The sequence below is a fragment of the Peromyscus californicus genome, unplaced genomic scaffold (genome assembly GCF_007827085.1).
Source record: "Peromyscus californicus insignis strain IS unplaced genomic scaffold, ASM782708v3 Scaffold_5__1_contigs__length_169319896, whole genome shotgun sequence".
NCBI lineage: Eukaryota > Metazoa > Chordata > Mammalia > Rodentia > Cricetidae > Peromyscus > Peromyscus californicus.
The window spans coordinates 130974492-130999660 of NW_026294573.1; the positions used below are offsets into that span (position 1 = coordinate 130974492).

Here is a 25169-nt window from a genome sequence, read left to right on the forward strand (position 1 = left end):
TGTTTACCAGGAATTTCTGGAAAAGTGTTGAAATTACTTTGAGAACTGTTGGAACATAGTAAAAGAAATAAAGAAAACAATATACAAAAAAATCAAAAACAAAAGCAAAAAAATATATATCTCCACTTCCAAGTCTGACTAGATGAATTAAGATGTTAAATGTCATATTTGAGAATCATCCCACTAGGGGATTGTTCCTGAAATTAGTAGCAAAATATAAACTGGATTGTTACCTACAAAATACAAGACATATATTTGAATTAAAACCTCATTACAAACAAGCTTGTCAGAATTCCTTATGTAAGTTCAAACATATACTGATGGCATGAACTTGCTTAAGATCACAACATAAAAGAGACAGGTTTCTCTGTGCTTTGATTTAACAACAGCTCTAGTCTCGTAGTTGTATAGGCTATGAGGGGGACCCCAACAGGACCTGTACTTTCAGCATGGTAGTAATAAGTAGACTTCCAGTGTCAAGTTCTTCCACAGCCTGACTGTGGTGGCAAGGAAATGGAGAAAAGACAAACACACAGACATATAGAAAAGCTGGGGTCAGGTAGACCAGACTCTCCAACGGAGAAGCCATAGCACCTGGTGTCTCATCATGTTTATTATGTAGAGGTGAACAGAGAGGTTGGGTTAATGCACATAGCTGAACAAGAAGATAGGATTATCACATACAGATAAACAAGAAGGCAGGGTTTATGGTGTACAGCTGAATCAAGAAGACAGACTTAGCTAATCTGGATAGAAACAGTCTCTGTAGGGATCTTCAGGCCCCTAAATATCCAGGGAAGAAAGTGATGGTGTACATTTTCTGCATACCCTATCAACATTCACGCACAGACCAGAGGAAGCTTTGCCAACCTTCTGAGCCTCACCTCAGGGGTGGCTTTGGCATTCCCATGGGGTTGAGGCTATGGGGTCCTTGACATGACTGTGTCAATGTCAACAGCCCACGTCCACTCATTCAGAGATTCCTCAGCTCCTCATATTTCAGCCTTCTTAGCTTTCCCCTGGTTCAGGAAACTAAATGTCTCTATCAAACTCATTCAAGAGTTTTTCTCTTGTTAGGGTAACCAAAATCAGTTTATTGACCTTCCACGGTGTTTATATTAATGCCAGACTGAATTCAACCCTCCTTCCTTAGAACCCCATGACATGACAGTTCTGAGAAGCAATTCTAAATAGTCCCCTGACTAGCTGATGTAGCATCTGGAGTGCTCTGTCATCTCAGGCATTGTGGGGTCCCTGGTCTTACGCTGTCTTCTCCCCTCAATAGTATTTACTGATATTATATTGGTACCTTGAAATCAGCTCTGTGGGAGTAGTAACATGACAAATATCAGGAAAAAAATGCAAATTCTAGCCTTAAGATTTCCTTAGAGAACTGGTTGTTATGCTTTTACCTGTATCCGATTGAGAATTAGAGTCCTATGTCACTTCTTTTGGGTCCACCACTGGCAGACTTTGTTAGGAATACATGGTTGGGACACCACAGCTTGTATCTCAGGACATACATTCATAGAGAGTTTTCCCTAGACTTCTACATGTAATGTATGACAAACATTTTCCAAATTCAATTAAAGTAAGGAAAATTTCTCCCATTCTTACATAATGTATCAGTGGGTTGTCACGCTCTGGGGATCAGAAACAGACTAGTTGACTTGCAAAAATATTTCTTAATTTTAATTGTATGTCTTATGCTTAGCTTAGAGTTTTCCTTTAACTCTCAGATTTTCTGTGTGTGTGTGTGTGTGTGCTTAAATCAGGAAACTGTCCATAAATTTGTAGGTAGTTCTTTTTGCAAATAGCATGGATCTAATTTCCTCTCAATCCACCAGAGAATTTTAATTCTTTTTTTTTCTCTTTGAAATGATGGTATCTGGTGAGATTCCATACTGCTGTACATTATTTTGTTCTTGATGGAGTGCTTAAAAGAAAATGGCAATTCATATAGTTTATGCTTACAGCACTTCAGTATTGGAAACATGTTCTCTCAGATAAAGAAAAGGGAGCTTTCCTGAATAAACTGAGCACCCTTAACTACAGGGACGTGCTTGTGACTGTTCAATATCAAACTCAGTAGGGCATTCTTTATCGACCGTGAGAATAAATATTAAGTTCTTAATGTGTGCCCTCCTTCCATTTCATTTCAAAGCCTTGTGGAAGAAAAGTGTGAAGTGACACATTATTTTAGCCCTGCATATTGTTGGTTCTCTTAACTGAGCACCATTAAGCAAACTGCACGATGAGACTGTGTGAGGGTGGTGATGGTTTAAAGGTGATAAAGCCACTACAAACAGTGGATAGAATTTCAGGGGAGGACTGAACTTGAACCTTGTGTCTCAGAATTTGTGCTGCTCAATTGCATTACTAATAACTATTTGGCACCATCCTAGTTCTTCACAGTAGAAATAAACAGTAGACAAAGCTAAGAGCCTCAGGCACACTTTTTGTGACCCCCAGAAATTTGATGATGGGGTTTACATGTGACTCAGATAGGTCTTGTCCTATAAATGATGTTTTCATAACATTTTCGTTCTTTAAGGAATGTGGTTTCTAACATGATAAAAAAGATTCTGATGTGTGAATAACATGTTCCTTATTGTTGAAATTGACTAACAGCTTTGATCAGTCACACATGGCCCCACAAATTTCCTGGTGTATGTTCTGTTCTTGCCCAGGAATTGGAGACCTAGTCAGTAGTGTTAAAGCTTTTCTGTGGCTGTTGGGGCAAAGGGTCAAGTTAAGCTCTGCCCAGGAGAAGGAAGCTTTGAGAATGAACTCCCACATTCTGTGCAAGTCCTCATTTCTGTGATTGATGGCTAGCATTGGGGTACTATGTTCTATCAAGCAATTTTATGCAGGCATTAGCTAAAAAAAATCCCATTAAAAATGCCAGCAGCAATTTGGTTAAGCAAACTGGTTAAAAATTACAGAGATGCACAGATCACATTATGTATGAGAGAAACCCAATTCATAAATTATACTGTAAACGAATAAAACATACTTCTGGTTTTAGAAATGAAAGAGTGTACCCTGACGTGTTCGTTTCACATTCTCTGAAGCTACATTAATTGCTCCCTTCCTTCAAAGTAGAGAAAAGAAGCCAAATCCTGCTACTGGGGAGTGAACTTGACAAGTGTGTTCTTTCATAATTACTTTCTATTAAGGCATAAAAATCCCGGTCTGTTGTAAACAGAGCTTTTCAAAATCTGGAGAAGAATGTTAAACAGCAGGTGGAAGCTGAAACCTTGAGGCCAAAGAAGACTTTAAATTCAGTCCACCCAATTTACCCTGACTTTTGAGTAAATCTAGAGCTGGCAAGAAATCTTGTAGGCATCGTCTCTGGGCTACTCTGAATTCGTATAGCAAAGTGGAAACTGTATAATTTGCACAGAGAGTTTTTGGGATTTTTAAGATGATAGAAATGCCGGTATTACTCAAAATGCCATCTTTGAAATTTCACTTTATCGAAATTTGGGGGTGGCATAAACACCGTAACTTACCAGTCATGGAAAGAATATACTTAGAAATTGTTACATAAAGTGCCTACCTTGACAGGAAAATCAGAGTAAAGCTGCTTTCTCGGGGAAATCATTGTGTATACAAATAAGTAGATAAATATATTATATACATATAAATCTAGTTGGCCATAAGATAAATATATTGACACATTTGAATGTCAACTTAAACTTTAACTAATAAGGGGTATTTAACATATTTTATGTGATAAAATCTTCTGTGACATATTTAAGCATCATGGGAAATTCCCAGAACCTATAAAACCAAAAACTTTCTAACATAACTGTGATATATTTTTGTGTTTTGGTTACTTACCTCGGTGAAAGAACGTATCCTATTATGAACATTAAACCCATTTCTAGTGTTCTCCTTTCTACTTGTAACAGCCAGTTTACCCTGGGCATTGTTAGGGTTGTACTCAGGCTGCCCCCAGAGTTCCCATGTTGAACATGTGGTCCTGGGGGCAGCTAGGGCAGAGGTAAGCCCATGGAAACGCTCTTGTCTAGTCACCAGGTTCCTTCATCAGTGAGTTCATAGTTCAGTAGACTGTTTGGAATGGGGCCTAGATGGAGGAAATAACTCACTGGGTACAGACTTTGAAGAGATTGCTTGCTCCGACCTGCCTCCCCTTCTCTTTCTCTCTTTCTCCTCTTCTGTTTCCTCTCCCTATTCCTTCTTTCATCCCCCTCTCCCTCTCCTCTCTGCCATAATGTACACTACTTTGCTCAATCACAAGCTCTTCACCATGATGGTCCACCTTCCTGTGGGCCCAGAAGCAGCAGTCAAGTGACCTCAGAATGAAACCTCTGCAGCCACGAGTGGAAGCAAATCTCTGGAAATTTTAAAGGGTTTCTTTTTGGGTGTTTTGTTAAGACAACAAAATTCTGGCAATCCACAAGAGGTATTTATAAAAATATCAGAGTCACTGCACTCAAAAGTCCACACAGAACCTTAAAAGAGCTATGAAGGCATCATTGCCAGAGGAAAGCTGCATTTCAGGCCTGTGCAGTGTCCTGCAGAGTGTTCCTTCCTTACAGTGACGATGTTGAGTGTGCTGTCATTCTCTGGGGACTGTAACAAGAGAAAGTAGCACGAATGTTAGTAACACCAGTAGTGGAGCACTAGTGAACATCATCAGAGTTACCGTCTACATACTGAAAATTTGTGATTCCCTCATTGGTGTGCAGTATTCTTCACAGTTATCTCTAAAATGCTTCACACTTATCCTCATAGGAGGAACTGCTATTCCAGTCTTATGACAGCCAAAACTGCTGTTTGCAAGGACCAAGGACCCAGGTGATAAAGCATTGCTCTAATGTTTGACATGTGTCTATATGGTCAAGAGCTTGTGTCCTGAAGTCTAGCAATGCTGTCTCTTGAGGAGATACATAACACCACAGCTGCTCTTGTGTAGTCACAAGGAAACACATTCCTGTAAAGCTAAGGAGTGACCCAGGTACAAGTACATCCAAGTCTTTAAGCCACCGGTGCTGTCCACATGCAGATGATGCAATAGGAGCTGTAGCAGCACTGCTCTTTCTCCGGTGCCCTCTGATGTCCCTTGGGTTGGGTTTAGTGACTTGACATAGAGTGGTACTTGAACGAAGAATAAGACAAGGAGACTTATTGCTTTTATATTAATAATTGGAAAGCAATATAAGACTATTTGCACAAAATTGTTTCAGCCAGGAATCAATATTTTTTTCTAATTTGAGTAGTGGAGTTTTACTGAACTTTCTGACCTAGTACTCTTTTAGGAATGTATTTTTTAAAAAATGTAGTTAGTTTTCTTATTAGGGACTTTGATTGTAACTCAATCATTGATTATTCATCCGGACAATTTTTGCCAAGCACCTATCCTGGTTTTCTTCTAAGTTGATACTTATGCATGAGAGGACAATTTGACTCTAAATGGAGTCAGTAAGGATCAGAAGAAATCACATAGGCTTAGAGGAAAAGAACTGGGGAAGAGTAAGATGTTATTTAACATCTTATATAGGTACCCTTGTTTTGCCTAGTTTCTGTACTCACTCACATGCCAGTTGGAATAACATTAAAGAATTTTCATCTAACAGGGCTGGCGTGGGGGTGAATTAAAACACCAAACATTCCAAAAATTGTATCAGTGAATACTGTCATGACCAAACTCTTGAATATCCAAGATGATGTTGAGTGATGCAATTTTAAATAGGACCAGCTCATTTTTTTTTCTGTGAGAATCTGGAAGGTTAACATATGGACATTTCTTCCTAAAGATGAAAGAGATCTTGTATTTGGTTAAAAGTAGTTGACAGAAGGTTTAATAGATGATTTACACATAGCATGATCAGACACGTACCAAGCATACTGTTCACAAATGGCAACATCCATCCTCCATAACATAAAAACGGCATCTTATCAGTATGCTTGCATTTCATACTCAAGTGTGATCATTAGTGTGAACATAAATTTGGTTCCAATTTAGTCTTTTGTGTGACTGAGAAAAGACAAAACTCTTTGCTATTTATTTGTCACATATTGTTTTCGCTTTTGAACTGATTTTAAAATGTAGAGAGTACTCTGGGCTTCCAACAGGAAAGCATTCAGTTTCTATCTCCTTCTTAGTAGAAGGTTCTGCAAGGTGTGGGTCAGGGATACATTTTAACTAGTTCACCTTCACAAACATAATGGGTTAAAAACAAAAATGTCACTGTCTCAGAATACTGTGCTGAACATGTCAGAGTAAATTTAAATTTATTCTGGATCATTTTGATTCTGGTCTAAGAAAAGCAACGTGTCACAGGTAAGACATCAGCTATGCTCTAGAGACCCATGAGTCAAACTTGAACAAGTGGATTTTAGTGCAGAAATATTGGCACATAATTGAATCTTCAAACCCATTATTTTCATCCATAAAGCATTTTAACACCAAGTTTACAAGTTGCTAGAATAAACTGAGAAAAGTGCTTAGAAGGGGTAGCTATTTAAGCTATTTACATTTACTGCAGATTGCCTTTGGATGCTTACATTGATGTAGTCCAAGCAGGCATTCAGGAGTCCAGTAAATAACAATAGAGAACCCACTGGGTGCCCAACAGTCTAGTAGCATTGAGGACCCAATTATGACAAGGCAGAACTTTTGTCTTAGAGGGCCTGGGTAATAAATTGAATATGTACTTTGTCTAGTTTAGAATCCCACCATGACAGCAATAGTAAAGAAGCTTGCCAATATATAAATCTTACATATATATTTAATTCTCTATTATGCAAACTATAAAATTTGATCCCCCTTTCCCACTCCATGTGGACTTTTTATGTGTTTTCCTGTGGCCCATTGTTTTGTAGCAGCAAATTCCTAAGCTGTTAGAATCAGGGCAGAACACAAGATGATTCTTTCTGGAAATTGAATTCAAGCCACACTGCATAGTCAGCAGTTAACTTGGCCAGGAACACCAGGCCAGAATATCCTCTCCAGAGCCGAGTGATATATGAACATATTTACATTAGTTCTGAGAAATCAGGGAGTAAAGCACCATTATTAAGGCCTATCTATCTTTAATTGTGCTTTTTCAAGTCTGCTAACTTTATTCCAAGTGCTGGCAGGGGCTGTTATAGGGAGTTGTGGCGGCTTGCTGTCTGGGTAGGAAACTGGGGGCCTTTAGAACTGTACTTCTCTTCACTCCAAGGAGAGATAATGTAGAGCATGAAAATTACTATCTTAGTCTCGATTCTTCTTTATTTTCTTATAGGCTCATCATTTATCTGGTGTGCTGTGCTTAATAGGTAGACTTCCTCACTCCGTGGATGGAAGGTATCCTAGACACAGTAGTAATAGCCATCCAACTTACACTTACTTTTCCCTGATTCTTCTAAAGAACACAGCTACAATAGCAACCTCATTGTCATTCTTGACAGCTATGCTAAAGTACAAGGTAGTTACTTTATCTCTAGCACAGAGTGCTTGAGCTTTCAAAGGAAATGTTTTTCCCCAAAAATAATGCTATTGAACTCCATTGAATTAAAAATTCTTACTTGGATTTTCTTGAGTGATACTGTTTGTTTCTATGGCTGATTTCTTCCTTCCTTCCTTCCTTTCTTTTTCCTTTTTTCTTTCCTTTTTTTTTTGCTCTTTATTGAACTTAGACTTTTTATAAAATCTATTCTGATCAAGGTTTCTCCCCCTTCAATTCCTCCCAGATCCTCTCCACCTCTCTACCCACCCAAATCTACATTCTTTCTTTCCCTTTCTCATTAGAAAACAAACAGGCAATTAAAATAAACAAATATATAAATAAACCAGAATATGACAAAACAAACAGGAAAAAAAGCCAAAGAAAAAGCCCAAGAAACATATTTGGATGCAGAGATTCACAGACATGGAAATTTCATAAAAAACAAAAACAAACAAACAAAAAAACACAAAATAGGAAAGGACAGCATAAAAGCATAAGATCTTTAAGGGAAATAAATGCCCAAACAAAGCATCATGAGACAAAAACACTTGTCTTATGTTCATTTTGTGTTGGCCATCTACTGCTGGACATTGGGTCTGTCCTTAAATGTGGTTTGTATACCAAGTGAAACTGCACCAGAGGAAACTAATTTTCATTTCTTCTAGGCTGGGATGGGGACTTGTGTTCCCTTCCCCACTCAGCTCTAGGATGTCATCTGGCTTAGACCTGGGCAGGCCCTGGGCATGCTGCCATGGTCTTTATGAGTTCATATGTGTATCAGCCCTGTTGTGTCTTAGAAGGCCTTGTTTCTTTGGTGACTTCCTTTCTCACTGGCTCTTACAATCTTTCTGCCTCCTCTTCTGCAAAGATCACCAAATAATGAGGGAGATAAAGTCCCAAATAGACATCTCTCGCCACAAATGAATCCTTCAGTGCCACTAATGGGTTATATCTAATTGAGTTGTTGAACAAAGGAACCCCATGGAAATCTCCAAACAATCCGAGCTATTGACAAGGCTACTGGTTCTTCTCCACAAACTGACAGTAAGGTCCTATTGCTGAAGACAACGCCTACACAACTCACTGAACACAAAGTTGAGTTAGTGCCTCGCTAGAGCCTTTACCTCTGCTAATGATTTTTCACAGTGCTGGAAAGTACTCTACATACTACCCGAGAAAAAAGATGAATACCAACCCAGTTCCAAACCCTTCAATCTACAATGGTGGCCCCACTGCATGACCTGCTGGTGCAACAGGGGCACACAGCTTGTAGGAGTGACCAACCACTATCTGATTGGATTTAGGGACACTCCCTGAGATGGAGCACGACACTGGTCTGGTAGTCAAGAACCCAAGACTACACAGGCCATGGACATAGGGAGAATCCAAATACTAGTTGTAAAGGAACATAGCAAAAACAAATAAATAAATGACTCCTGATGACATTCTGCTACACTCATAGATCAATGCCTTGGTCAACCATCATCAGAGAACCTTCCTCCTGAGATAGATGGGGACAAACACAAAGACTCACAATGGACAATGAATGTGCAGAGAAACACTGGAACACTCAGTCCTAACTGGAATTAACTATTAAAGGAAGTAATCTTAAAAATGATCTGTGATGAATCAATTACACATAATACATGTTACACTTATACATATCTCTGTTCTTACAAGTGATACACAGATATGCAAAATATATCTCACATGTTCACATTATACACAAGCTATATTCGTAATTAAAATGATGTATAGACACACGTGAACATTACATATACACATATCCGAAACACAAAAGCAACAGTCTTCTTAATTACTCTAACCATTTTGTTTGCATAACTAAATCATATTTTAAACCTATTATAACATGTCCATCTCACTGAAGGAGAGACTAAGTGGTAAGTAATCAGCCTAAAATGCAGTTACTATCTACTAACTTTTCAAGTGGTAAGTTATTTTTAACCTTATTCAATGAAAAGAGGGTCCAGCCTTCTCTAAGTGAAGGGGTTTAGAGAAAGACACTCTTTTGAAGTTTTTTTACTTCCCACCTGATCACCCCCATTGGTTCAGTATCTCTGCATTTTGAACTTGGATAAGCTGCCTTCCAAAACATGGGAAAGCCCCTAGAGTGAAATCCTTAGAGATCCTGTAGTCCTGAAGAAGAGCCTTGATGTTATGAATGAGGCAACTGAATGAGTACAAACCCACTTGAGCACAAAACCCTGGGTGTATTATTGGAAAGTGTAAACTTGATTCTGAGTTTTTGAGGGCCTTTTTGATTATCTTGTAAATACACTTACCTGAAATCTGTTGACTTCTTTAGTTATATTCTTAGTGGATTGACAAAAGAACCTATCCTTATAAAATGTTCTACTATAAAATAGTAACAATATGCCTTGCTGACCTCCTGTGCTTGGCTTATTCATTCAATAATTAGTCAGATGATGTTGTAAGGCACTTGGTGAGATATTAGAAAGCTGGAAATGAAAGGGGTACTCCTTGCCATTGAAACCTTTACATTATCATGGGAAGGCTTGTGTGTGAATGCATGTTGTGACAGCATGTAAATACTGTGACTGATACATGTCTGGTATGTGCATGGGGAGGGAAAAGCCCTATGATTGCTATATTCTTAGTTGTCAAATTGACCTCATCTGGAATTAACTAAAACACAAGCAGCTGGGTACACCTGTGAGGAATTTTTTTTCTTGATTCAATCATTTGAAGTGGGAGGATCTACTTTTAATGTGGGTCTTTTGCAGTGGGAAGGTCTGGACCACACCTTTGGCTGGCAGCCTAGATAAAGGCTATTGTTCTCTTTGCTGCCTACTCTCACTGTCAAGTCCATTCCTTCAGTGGAATTAGAGCCCAGTTCTTCAGGACTCTGGCAAATACTGAAGACTAAAGACCAGCTGAGATATCCAGAATTATGAACTGAATGATAGTGGATTCTTGGAACTTCTGCTGGTAGACAGCTATTATTGGACTAACTAAACCACAGACCACAGACAATATGCCATTTTAATAAATCCCATATATGTGTATGAGATTTATACATATATATGGGATTTATGCATATATACATAGATGTATACATGGGATTTATTCTATTTCTATATTTCTATCTCTCTCATATATATATATATATATATATATATGTATAGACATACACACACACAAATACACATTCTATAAGTAAGTTCTGTTCCTCTAGAGAACTCTAACTAATACAGATTTTGGTACCAGAAGTGATTCTAGAGCAACAGAAGTATAAGTATGAATTTTTAAAGTATCTGGAATAGACATTCCAATTTGCCGACACCTGCAGTACCAAAGCTGTTCCTAGAAGCTTGCAGAGTACTGAGAGCCCATGGCATGAACTATTTTACAAACTTAAGGAGACAAATGCATTTGATTATTCCGATTCACCAATTATGAGACAAAAAAGATTTGATGATTCTGTATATAAAACTTTTGACGATTTGTGGAGAAATAAGGAAAATGATGCTGCTGGATGGTTGCTCCTAGCATCCCTCTGGATAAATTGACAAAGGAAAAGAATGAGCTCTGTGATAAAAATTCATCAAGTTCTAGCATCTCCGAATGTGGCAAAAGACAACAATGAACTGGGAGGCAAATTGACTGCTTCCAGATGCACGTAATTTGCCTAAAGTTGTCCAAGTACGCTCTGGAAGAGATCTTTCCTTCCAGCAGCCACAGTGCTCAGGCTGTAGTATAAGGGTGGCTGAACTACAGTGAAAATTCAAGCCTCAGAGGTGTTGATAGTTAAAGTTAGAGCATTGATTGGTAAAGAATGGGATCCTATAACTTGGGATGGAGATGTGTGGGAGGACCCTATTGAAACTGAGAACTTTGTAACTTCTGATTTTCAAGGGTTTATCTCACCCAAGGAAGTAGTTGCTTCACCCTCAGCAGAAGATATTCTCCCATAATCCCCTGACATACTGCCTTTTCCACCTTGACAGAGGAAATTAATCATTCACTATTTGTTATGCCAGTAGTGACTTTCACTGAAGGACATGCTAGGCAAGATAATATAAATGTCCCTCAGTGTAGACGAAATTCTAAACAGTCTTATTAAATAAGAAACACAGAGCCAAACATAGAGTTAAAGCCAAGAGATCAGAGCAAGAGCCACGACTCCCTTTAGCTTACCACTCACTGTCATCCTTCCCCTGAGAGAGAGAGAGACCTTCTTCCTGTGTGTCCTGAATTTTATTGCTTTCCTGTTCTGCCTTCTCATTGGCTCTAAGCCCAGTCACATGACTTCCTTGTCACTGCCTGTTTATACAGACCTCCTGGTCTCTATGGTTGATACTGGGATTAAAGACTGAAGGGTCACCATGCTTGGGTGTGTCCTTGACCACACAGAGACTCTGCCTGCCATGTGCTCGGATTAAGGGCGTTGGCTGCTACCACCTGACTTCTACTCCCAGCTCGCTAATGACCTCTGATCTCCAGCCAAACTTTATTTATTAACATACAAATAAAATCACATTTCAGCACAATTAAAATATCACCACATCTCAAGGACCACCAATCGTCACCTCTAGACCTATAACCAGACTGAAGCCTAAGCAGACTCCTACAGGGGAGAGAAAGTGCAGTGCACGTGGAAGTGCACTACACCATTAAAGAGTTCAGTGAGTTGGTGAAGTCCTTCAAGCAGAAGTCCAGAGAATATGTTTGGGAATAGATTTAAGGGTGTGGAATAATGATGGAAGAAACTGAATCAGGCCAAGTTTATGGTTACGGGTCCACTGAGTGGGCTTAATACTGAAGCTCGCATGGATAAAAAAAAAAGTATCAAAAGTTTGTTTGAATGGTTGGCTGAAGCATTTGTCTTAATTAAAAAGCCTATTAAAAAGGAGTTGGAGATGCCTGCTAACCCCTGGCTTAGTGTTGATGAAGGGGTTTTAAGGCTCGGGGAATTGCAATGCTAAAGTGGGTGCGCTGTGTAAAATGTAGTTCTACACCATGGGAAGGCCCAGAAGAGATGCCCTTCACTAACCCTATAAGACACAAAATAGTGAGAGGGCACCAGCTCATTTGAAGATCTTTGTTGTTGCCCTTTTCACTGTGCCAGACTTTAGGGTTGGAACGCTGCTGCTCAGTTGGGTGAATTAAATGCAATGGGTTTAATTGGGCCCTGAAGTAGCAGAGGCCAAATGACAGCAACGAATCACCAAAGGCAGGGTGATTGTGGTTATCACAATGGGCGTCACAGACAAAATCATGTTCATAATAGCCTAACCCACAATGGGTAGTACAGGCAAAATTATTTTTATAGTAGCATGATTCATATAGACCTTTGATACTGGTTAATTAGTCATGGCATTTCCAGGCATGATGTAGATAAGAAGCCTGCTGAAATTTGTGTGATCTGAATAAGCAGAAAAATTCTCAAACAAATGAAAGAAAGACTGTATTAGATCATGCGAAAGGGAATCTGGGCCCATTAAACAGTTTCCAGGCTTGAGCCCATTTGCAGACCCAGAACCTCTTGAATGAAGGGATGCCAGGTTCCCCTGAGGAAGGACCCTGATAAAATATCTCCAAGTTTTACTGTTAGCCTTTCTCCAATCCTTCCCTAGAGGGACTTAATGCCCTTTACAAGGGTGACTGTACACTGTGGGGAAAGAAAACAATCAGACTTTCCAGGGTCTGTTGGATACCAGTTCTGAATTGACACTGATTCTGGAAGATCCCAAGAAACATTGGCCCTCCAGTTAAAGCAGGGGCTTGTGGCGGTCAGGTGATTTATGGAGTTTTGGCTGAAATCTGACTCATAGTAGGTCCAGTGGGTCCCTTAACTCATCCTCTGGTTAATTCCTCGGTCCCAGAATGTATAATTGTGGTAAATATACTTAGAAGTTGGCAGAATCCGCACATTGGTTCCCTGACCTATCGGGTGAGGGCTGTTATGGTTGGAAAGGCTAAATGGAGCCTTTAGAGTTGCTTCTGCCAGGGAAAATAGGGAATCAAAAATGGTATCACATCCCTGGAGGAATTGCAGAAATTTGTGACTCCATCAAGGACTTGGAGGATGTAGGGGTGGTGGTCCCCACCACATCTCCCTTTAACTCTCCTTTAAGTCCAGTGAAGAAGACAGATGGATCATGGAGAAGGACCAGTGATTGTAGCTGGAGTTTTCCTGCCTGGCCCACAGTCAGGATAAATCTCTCTCACCTGCCAGTCCCACAGCCGCTCAGACCCAACCAAGTAAACACAGAGACTTATACTGGTTACAAACTGTATGGCTGTGACAGGCTTCTTGCTAACTGTTCTTACAGCTTAAATTAATCCATTTCCATTAATCTATACCTTGCCACATGGCTCAAGGCTTAACGGCATCTTCACATGCTGTTTCTCATCCTGGCGGCTGGCAGTGTCTCTCTGACTCAGCCTTCCACTTCCCAGCTTTATTCTCCTCCTTGTCCCGCCTACACTTCCTGCCTAGCCAATGGCCAATCAGTGTTTTATTTATTGACTAATTAGCAACACATTTGCCATACAGAACATCCCACAGCAAGTGATCCTTAAAAATATTGAGCTTGGCCCTTTGTGACTTGGCCTTATTGGGTTGTTTGACTAACTGGCAAGGACCTTAAGATGAGAACACGTGCAATGCTGGTTTGAGTTTCAGACAGTGCTGAATAGTTTTGTCTGAACTTGATTATCAAAAAGTATCCAACACTCAACGTGTTCATCTCAATTAACATTGAAAGAATATAAAATTAAACCACACATGACATGAACATTACTCTTTTCTCTGGAAATGTCTTTTAGACTCCAAAACTGGCAGGGAATTTTTTTTTGGCTCTGCGATTTCTGTTCCTAGCTGTTTTCACAAAATGCAAACACATGCAAAAACATTGTAATGAACCTCAATACTCAGTCATGTTCAGTAAGACCTCAAAAGATTTTTGCTTTGAACTTGGTTCTCCAGACAGGCTACCTTCAGGAGAATAGATGGTATCTTCTTACTCTCTGTGATGTGGTTTGGCCCTTTTGAGGGTCCCAAATGAAAGCTTTGTTCTATACAGCACATTGAGTTCACTTCAGGGCTAAGAGTTAACAGAAGCATTTCTCCTTATAGAGCATCCTGGGTCTGTGGTCCTCATAGGGACAAGAGCTTTAGACCATGAAAAAAAAAAAAACTGTGCTGCATCAAAGACACACTGAGACTCACCATTAGGCCCAGAGTGGAGGCCCTGCCTTGGATTATGTTTCTTTAGGTTGTCGGGTCTGGCATCACTTCGTGGTTTTGTCCTTAATATGTTTACTCCACTGATTACTTTGTAATTCTGTACCACTGAAATGAATCCATTCCAGGTTTGTTTCTTAAATACATGGTACAGTCTTTTTGAACTAAATTCGCAATAAATGAATTTTCACATGGAAGTTTAAGATCTAACTGATACGGTCTAGACGACTGTATCCCCAGTTAGAGGAATATGATGACAAAGATGCATTCTGTAAGCCACTTCCTCCACATCCTCCCCCACTGTATTTTGTCTCCAAGTTTTATACAATATCCTGGATAATGCCCGACTGCAAGCCACCTTCTGTGTTTTGGAGAAAATTGTTCATTTCAAGCTCTTCTCAGCATGGCCATGGAGCTGGTGGACCTGAGGCCTCTTCTTGATAGAAACTTTTGATTGGTTTCTCTCCCTTAGCTTTATTCATATGTCTTACCTTATTGTAATTTTGTTTGCCTGAGATCTGGTGACCATTATACACCATAATACAAGTGTAGTTAGTCAGTTTTAAATGTCTGTCTGTGCTTTGTATTAAGATATAATTTTTGTTGCTCTTTCATAGGCATTAAAATTGGATGCCATCCCCATCTCTTGCCATTAGAAGCTCCCTGATTCTGTCATTTTGATTTGTTCAAACAGCTACAATCTTTGTCTTTCTATATGCTAGTTACACTCTCTGCCATTTTCTCCATCAAATGAGAAATGTATGTTTCCCAGAATAGTTCTCATTCATTCAACACCAACTGTGGGATGAATCAGGTGCCAGGCTTGGCACTCTGTCCTGTCAATGGTAAGGAGATGAGCATGTCTTCCCTTGGGGAAGATTCAGTGGGTACTTATATGAGACCAAGACCATAGGACATGCAGAAACCATATGGCCAAGCAGACTCAGAGCCTCTCCATGTACGTGCTAGCTACCAAGATCCCAGGGTCCTTGCACAAACAATGCCAATCCTGCTTCAGGAAACTGTCCTTAGTTCATTAACTCCTACATCTGAACTCTAGACCTAAGAAGTGAAGAAGCAGCAGCTGCTGGAGTGTATGAAGCAGCTTTGGGTCAGGCAGGTAGGGTATCCACTGCTTTGGGGTTCAACGCAGAGGGTTGAGGAAAGGGACATGGGTGGGAAGTGGAGTGAGCATTTCCAGCTGTGCTATCTATTCCACCAATGTGGCTCAGAACTTCAGTTTCAAATATTCCAGTAATTCCAAGTTTGCCTGGCAGTTAGGGTACATTTCACACAAGTTTTAGCAATGTGACCCTTGTTTAATATTTTGTCCTAGGCCCCATAAGTGTTGAGGTTTGGTCCTAGGATCTAACAGTATAGTAGAAGCTACTTCAGTAGAATACTATTCAGCTATAAAAAGAAAATAAAATTAGAACATTCATAGACAAATGGGTGGAGATGTTATACATTATTATTCTGAGTGAGTAACCCAGCCCCTATATGACAAATTCTCTGTATTTTCTCTTTTATGTAAGTGTTAGCTTTGAATCTTCAGATAAGTATGTTTAAATTGGACAGTTCACAGAAGCCAGGGAACTAGCAAGAGACCATGAGCACGGGATTTCAGTGAAAGGGGAATAAAACACAGGTGGTATATGAAGAGGAAAAGAGGAATATAATAATAATAATAATAATAATAATAATAATAATAATAATAATAAAATGTTCATTGGGATGGTGGATGGAAAGGCAGGGTAGATGAAGGGTTATATGAAAGGGTAACTAACATTAAAATTCTTTGAAAATGCTATATTGAAACCAGTATTGTAGAAGCTTCTTAAAATAAACATATGTAATACATAAAAAGAGTTTAAATAGTGTTACTCTATAAAAGCAGGAAAATGTTTCTCCTAGACACCATGGGCTGTCAAATAAAAGGCCTGGTTCCTGGTATGGTTTACCTCTTTTCACCTTGTTGGTCAATGGGATCTCATAGACTCCCTAAATATCACAGTCTATTTTCATTGTTCCTAATTATGCTCTAGAATTTGATAGCAAGACCCCATTGCTGAAGATGCCATATACTTAAGTTACAGGGCTTAGAGAAATCAACTGATGCTAACTGACTTGGAAGCCTCATTCCCAGCTTTCATGTGATGGAAGGATCTAAGTATGGTGTTGGGAGAGAAAAGTCATCAACAGTCTTGCTCAACTATGAACTCTAGGAGTGTAACTACTGACTGGTTTGACAAAACATACCTACTGGCACAATAGTGGCTTCAATGTTACAGGAGTAACCAACCACTTTCTGATTAGATTTACAGCCTACTCCTCAAGATGGAATTAATGCATGGTACCACTAACTGGTCTCCAAACCAATGGTGGGCTAGGTCATAGGTCCTAAGGGAGAACCAAATACAACTATTCTGTTCAATTGCTAGAGCATTTAACTGACCCTTAAGTCCTCATCTTTATACCCATGTGTTAGTGCACCTCTCAGCTCTCACCAGAGAAGTTTCTCTTTGCAATAGATGGCAATGAACACACAGACCTACCACTGTCAACATGCAGAGAAGAGTATACCACAGAGTACTCAGTTCTGAATGGGATATCTATATCACACCTCTCCCTTAAGGCTCAGCAATCATCATGGGCAAGGGAGTGGCATAATTCTAAGAGCCAGAAGCAGTAGACATTTGCAGTGCAACAGTATTTTCTGGATTTTACAGGATTACTGCACATATGAAACCACAGTGGCCATGCCTGCATGTAAAAGATGTGCACAGCCAAAACCTCATCATAGAGAGTGGAACTCATAAAATTTCACCATTAGCTGAAATTCTATTTCAATTGCTGACTGCTGGGGTGGGGGTAAATTGTCTTCAAGGATTAAACTCCAGAAAAGCTACCATTATCCAGTAGATAGTCCTTTAACTATGCACATATAGGCAACACTAAGAAGACTGTGTATAAAAAAATAAAATAATAAAACAAAAGGAGAGCTCACAAAGCTGGGAGGAACATGGTAAAGGGGTTAGAGGAGAAATTAGAGGAAAGGGAATGTGGGGTAGATTCAATCAAAACTTATATGCCCATGAGAAATTCTCATAAAATAGATATATCAACAATTTACTTTTTAAACATTAAAAAAAAGGCCAACACAGGAAATGGGTGAATTTTTTGACAATAAGGCATATGATGGGAAGGGCTAGAGAGTCATGAAATGTGCAGCAGGACCAAGGGTGACGGTGTGGCAACACAAATGTGTGGGGTCAGGAGACTCTTCCCGAACAAATGAGAACAGAGCTAGGACTTGAGAAGAATAAAATATTACTGGGTGATGTTGGGGGACAGGCACAGAATATCTGATAGCAGCCTGAGGGAAAAAGAAAGGTCATGGGCAAGGGGAAGGAGATGCAGAAACAAAGACCCACCTGACTGCTGGAGCCTGCAGGGTGGTGGCTGTCACTAGAGAGCTGGGAGGTTCTTAAGGAAAATGTCTGTGTGATCAGGGACAGTCTTGCTGAGGATGCTTTTAAACCGTGTATCAGGCCCTGATATTTCATGCTTCTCACCATTTGTTTCTTTCTCGTTCTGAAATTTCACATTTTATTAATTGCCTCTTTGTTTAGTATTAATCTGCCTTCCATTTACTGTTGAACTTTCTCCAAAAAACTTAGTTGTATTAGAAAAACCTAAAAATGGCCACCATAGACTGATATATTTGAAAGCTTAGGGAGTACATTGGGAAAAGTGGCCGTGTTGGAGGAAGTGTGTCACTGGAGGGGGGGTTTGGGGTTTCAAATGCTCAAGCCAGGCCCAGTGTCACTAGCTCTGTCTGTTGCCTGCAGATCCTGGTGTAGAACTCTCAGCTCCTTCTCCCGTACCATGTCTGCCTGACACCATGCTTCTCACAACAATGACAATGGATATTAAATAATACAGATGTATCTGAAATATGAAATTGATCTTTTTGCTGTCAAATGCAAAAAGAAATCAGAGGTAACCATCAAAAATAGCAAATGCAAAATTAGGTTTCCAAGTATATGTTAATAGAAATATGTTTACTTAAATGCAGAAAAATGCTTGGTGATATTATTTACCTGAAATATCAATCACAATTTAAAATGAGAACAGCACATGTTGAGGACACTAGAGACAGGATCCCTTGGTATTTTAGGAGCTTTTGTATCTCATGTATCAGTTTTCCTCCACATTCAAATTTGAGTCTCAGTTCAGGAAGCTAGTCACTCCAGCCATTTGGTCATTTTGCAAGGCAGAGGTTAATTTAATTTTGAAAGAATACATTGTGTATTTGGTTTGAATTATGAGGTTCACACTCCTATTTTACTGACCTCGGAGAGTTTATCCAGGTACTTTACCGATTCCAAAGTGACATCTATTGATTTTTTTAAAAGCCTAATGAAACAGAATTTAAAGGCTTAAAGATTTTAAACAGTAAAAATTCAAATTGCCAACTGGTTTTTATGAGGTCAGTGTTATAATTAGGTTACCACAAGATTAAATTAGAACTCTGAAAGTGTTCTTCACTCTTCTGGAAATGTAACTGGCATTTATCATTTTACATACACTGAAGGACTGGGGACATGATCAGGAAAATAATACCATTCATAAACAGAGCTTGATAATATCTCATTCTAATGCTTAAAGGTTGCACTCAGGTCTCTCTCAGTTCTGCCCAAAAAATATAGTTTAGTAACAGGAATGTATTTCTGTTAATTTTAAAATATAGTTTGTTGTAAAATTAAGTATATATATAGAAAAAATCACTTGGATCACATACTTGTCTTGATTAGTCAACACTGAAAGAAATCTACCAAGGTTAAGAACTTGACCTTTACCAGATAACTGTGCCTCAGTGAGAGACATCCTGGATGTAACCCCCACCTCCCATCACAGACAAGTAGGAGTCTGACTTCGTAGCTGATGACTCTCCAATGTAAAATGTCTCTACGAGTGTGAGCTGTGGACTCTGGAGCTGGCCTCTGTCACCTCTAGGCAGTCAGAGGTGTCTTTCAAGCCCTTTGCCGTATGTCTCCTCCATCTCTCACGTTTTGTTACAGGACAGTTTTCCCGACACCTGACTGCTTTCTTCTCTCTGCCCTCTGGCTTTGTTTGCTTTCGTTTCTTGCCTCAACTTCTCCATTCTCCACATAACTGGTCTTCTTAGCCTCTTTATAATGTTTCCTACTTTAGCCTCTTTATAATGTTTCCTACTTTACTTAAAATTCTGTCTTTTAAAAAAGGCCTCGTTCTTCTTATTTTTTTCTTTTATTTCAACCTGAGACTTATACTATTCCCTCCCGCCTTGGGGGAAATGTTTCAATTCAAAGAAAATAGCCATAAAAATGAGTCACATCTCCCCATGCTGTCCCTTCTCTTATCTACCATTCACTCATGAAGGTCATCAGGATCGCCCCCAAATGTGGAACCTCTTGTTTCTAGCTTTGCCCACCCACTTTTGTTTTCCATGGCATTGAAGAAAATCGAAGCATTTAAGTGTTTTCCCCTACTTGAGTAGTCACTTTTGAGAAAATAGGCACAATGAAACATTTTAAATCCTTCGAAATTGAACATTCTTAATAGTAGTCACTATTCTCATAATTATTCCTGCTCATTTTCATTATTACTAAATGAACTCTTGAACGTGACATCAACAACTTGGAAGAAAAATGTAAATTATTTTTATTTAAATTTAGAAATTGGTTATTTGCACAGAGATTGACTCTGTGTGTGTGTGTGTGTGTGTGTGTGTGTGTGTGTGTGTGTGTGTGTGTGTTTGTGTGTATGGGTGCTGCCTGCACATGTATATATGTGCATGTAATGCCCTAGCAGAGAAGAGAAGAGGGTCCCAGATTCCCTGTCACTAGAGTTTCACATGGTAACATGTATGTGCTGGGGACTGAACCCAAGTCCTCTGCAAGAGCACAGGTGTTCTCAACCACTCAGCTATCTCTCCAGTCCCTGTTTTGTTCTTAAGGGCAATTTAATTCATCCTAAAGTTATTTCATCCTGGCGCAGACGCAGCCTACTACGATAGTAACCCTTAAAAGCAGAGTGAATCACAATGACTGTGTCATAATAGCATCACTGGTTTTTGTTTGTTTTGTTTATTTGTTGGTTTTGGTTTTGGTTTTGGTTTGTTCAAGTATCTTCTCTCCTGGATAAAGGTGTCATTTGTGGGAAAAGGTGGTCTGAGGTTACATCTATCCATAAAATTATGGACCAGTTCTCCAGACATGAATTTCACACTTGATATAAAAGAACATTGGCGCAATTGACACAGAAGCAGGGTCTGTTCATCCATGTAAATGTGAACACAGACCACGTTTAACTTCCTAAATGCACCAGTGACTTTAAAGCCCTTTGAGTTTCCCAATCCTTCCCAGGTATGGACAATCTTGTTCTTAATTTTCCACTAGTCGGAACAGATAACATGGCTTATCATCTTGGACAATAGTAGTTGTTGCCCGTAGGGTCTACCAAGTTCAAAAAGCTGGATTTCACTCTCTCCACCTCCTGTGAAGATGATGTACTTACCCCATGTGAGGATGCAGCAGGAAAGCAGAATATCACCCTGAGCCCATCTCTATTACACAAACTTGCATAGGAAATTAGGCCCTAACACACTGCTGACAGCTGTCTGTCTGACAACACAGCATACATTTCAGTGGCTGGCATCCTTGGTGCTTCTCCTTGGAATTCTCGTGGTTTCCTGGGTTTGTTCTGTTGTGTCTTAAACAAGATTTTCTGTATTTCTGAGACCTCCTCCTTATCCAGATTCATTAATACGCTAATTGACTAAGTCTTCAAAACTAAGTTTGAAAACATTTTCAAGCGTGACTCTGCCTTTTGCCCTCATAGCACACATACCGTGATTACACCAGTTCTCAGCGCTTTCGCTTTCTCAGTAGCTGCCTAGTAAAGGAATGAAAGCCTGGATGCTTTTTCCTCATAGCTCTTTCCCGTGGCAGCTTGATAGTACATGTGTCAAAGAACTTCTGTTCTTGATCCTAATTGGGTCTGTCTGTTCTCCCATGGCAAACATTTTATAATGAGGGTAAGTTCTTGTTCAACTATTTGTCCTGACACCTACAACTGTCTTGATACCTAACTGGAATAAATGATGATGACATTTTATGTTCTGCTTGGGTTTAGGAATGGCTTGGCCAATTGCATTGACTTCCTTTCCTTCTGTGAGTGGCAAATAACTCAGGAACTTCTTAAGAAGGCATTCTGTGCTAGCATTATTGTTTAATTTTATTTGAATAGGGTGGGAAGTAAGAACATTTCAGTGAAGTAGGTCATAAAATTTTCTTTGTAGGAAATTAGTACCAGAGAGATCTTAGACACACACTGTTGTAAATTAATGCCTCCTAATGAGAGAGCCAGTCTGTGCTTTGTCTAAAGATTAGTGAGAGATGAATAAAAAATACTTATTGATTGAAGCAGGAGATGCAAATGAGAGTTAAAATGCAAATGGAATGGGGAAAAGGTAAATTTAGAACTGCGATTAGAATGTTCTCTGTTTACTGAGGACATTTTTTTAAGTGTAAAATAGCTAAGACTGTGGCAAAGGCCTCCTTTGCTAACAGCTCATGGGATCTTGTAGGGGCCACTTCACCCCAGCCTCTCTCTCTTCAACTTTCTCTGAGTTTGTAATTTATTTTCTCATCCATATTTAAAACCTTTTTTAACCTCAGCTGCGATTATATTAGAAATTCATGGTAAGTGAAACCATGTTTCAGGAAATACCTTTTCTTGTTTTTGTTTTTAAAGGCATAGTTTCCCTATACCTGCCTTTCCACTCCTCCACATGCCCCTTTCTTCCTCTTTTCTACCCCGTTTACCCTCTTTGTTTTTCAAGGGAAATTGAATTTGGGTGTTTTTGATCCCTTTTCTAAAAGGTAATTACCAAAGTATTACTATTTGGATGACTTGATATTTAAAATACTTGTCTTTAAAGTTAAGAAAATGTGGACTGAAATGGATGGATGTTTGCTCTGAAAGCGTTCTATTACCTTAGCAACCCCAGGGGGCGGGAAGGAGAGATGCATCATTTGGAAGTCTGAAGAAGCTTTGACAGACATGTGGAGCCCAGCCCTTCACTGGGTTATCCTTCTGACTCTAAAAATCAGAAGCCATACCTCTTGTCTTTGACTGTTCACTTGGCCATGGGCACGTTTGTGATCCTCTCTGCCAAATGCTCCTTTTCCTGTATTATCAACTAGAGACTTTTAATTTTAAGATCTTCACTTATTGGAGCCCCAACTCAATGATTTGTGGATGAGGCTTGTAGCCAGATTCCAGTGTATGAAACAAATGGTATGTGGGTACTCTTGCCATTCTAAATAGCAGAGATGGATTCTCAGAAAATGCTGGTATTTATCTGAGACTGGCAGGGCATTGGAATGGGAAGGCATGAGCTATAGTAAGCTCTGGTGTATCAACAAGAATAAGACAATTGAAAAGCCTTTAAAGGCAAAAATGAAAAACTTCACTGGCGTTAGATACCCCTGGAGGACTTGGTATCAGCTCATTGGTAGAGGTGCTGTTGCTGGGTAAAGGTTCTGTTGAGACTCTCCTATATGGACTGTTGCAGTTTTAAAGAATGTTAACTTTGTACCTAAGTCAGTAGACATATGAGAGGTCTCCCAAGTACAGGTTGTGTGTCTAATAAGACATTTCTTCTGAACGTTTAAAACACCCTTTTCATTGACAGAAAGGCGTAAGTCCTCCACACTTCCTTACCTGCCTACTTTAATTCTGTGTGAGCCTCACGAGGATGATTTTATATTGGTATTGTTACCGTTTGCCATCATTTGCTATGGTGTGTGCACTCACAACTGTGGCACAGTTGGAAGAAGCAGGGGTGTCAAGAAGCCTATTTATTGTCTGTTGACACTCGATCATCAAGAAAATCCTCAGTCATTAGCAAGTCTTAGCAGAAGATTGGTGTCATCTAGACAAATTGGGAAAACCATTGTTTCCTAGCTGGAAGGAATAAAAGCCATCTCTTCAGGGAGCAGCTGAGAACTCTGAAATTGTACTTAAAGTCCTCCAGTGTTCAGAGACCCGCCTTATAGGCTTCACACAGTGGCCGCTTAGCGTATTTATCACCAAAAGCAATTTGCCATCTTGTTCTCATTCTCTGGGCAGCTGCGGAGAAAGGGAAGAAAATTAGCCATGAGAGAGACACGCTGGAAGGGTCGAAAAAAAGGGTCTTGGGTTAGTTGTTCAACTATGAGAGATTAAGTGGTCAACTTGGAGACTCAAGTTAAATTTCCTCAGTTTTTAGAGGACTTCTATGAATTTTATTTCTCCAAATAGCTTATACTTTAAGAATACAGGGCTATTGTATCTTTGTTGTTGCTGCTGTTGTTTTGTTTTGTTTTTGTTTGTTTTTTGAGGCAGGATTTCTCTGTGTAACAGCCCTGACTCAGTCTGTAGACCAGGCTGGCCTTGAACTCACAGAGAACCACCTGCCTCTGCCTCCTGAGTGCTGGGATTAAAGGTACTAGCCTATCTTTTTGACTGCCTTGTATATTGAAATATCCTATAATCTTAGAAGCATTTGGAGACTTTTAAATTGTAGTATATTGATTTGTGTGTGTTTATACTAGTGGAAACCATGATTTGGGAAGAAATATCACCACACTGATCTGTACTGTTTGAATTTTCAGAAATATCAGCCTGTTACTGACATGAGCATTCTGCCTTTATTTTCCCCAGATCTTATTGTTCAAAACATGTAAAAAAAAAAAAAGCATCAAAAACCATCATTCAACCAAAGAAAACCCCCACTATTAAAATGAAAGTGAATTTAGTTTTGAATGATAAATGACTTTTGATTCTAGTGTGGTGGTAGAGTGTCAGGCTGGCTGCAGTCGCACTGATGCCTCCTTTAGCCCCACTCCTCACAGCTTCAATTTCTCAACGTATCAAATTGGCCGGAGGATGTCTTAGCCTTAAATTGTACTAAAAAACAAAAATGAACAAACCACAACAGTCCAATGAGGTAACATGTATGAGGAACTTTGAAAAGTCAGAAAATATGCTGTGAAAACCATTTTAAGCTTCATTCACAGTTATTTTGCTATCTTTTAAACACATGTGATGTCCTAGAATTTATCAACTCATGGCATCACAGAATTTGTTTACAAATATTCCTGCCTATGCAGTCTAAAAATATAACTTATCCAAACCAACGACTTGGTTGATAATTTAGAATATATTTAATTTGATGCTTTAAGTTTTATTGATCTCAGCCTCACTGGTTACCAGTGTTCAGTGTTTTAGCAAAAGACACACATGATAGAGACTTGGCTAAGCACGGGCCACTATGTCTAGAAAGACTAAATGGAAAGACAAAATAATTAGTAATATGTTCTCTTTTCATAGGATGGTCTTAAGTCCAGATGTTAGAGCTTCATGAAAATTTATATCACATGGGA

At 39.4% G+C, this 25169-nt stretch overlaps 1 protein-coding gene across 10 annotated transcripts in view; it reads left to right on the top strand.

Moving 5' to 3' along the window:
- The window catches only part of CUNH8orf34 (chromosome unknown C8orf34 homolog), a 470016-nt gene that overhangs the window by 329741 nt on the left and 115106 nt on the right, over positions 1-25169 (top strand). The window lies entirely within an intron of this gene.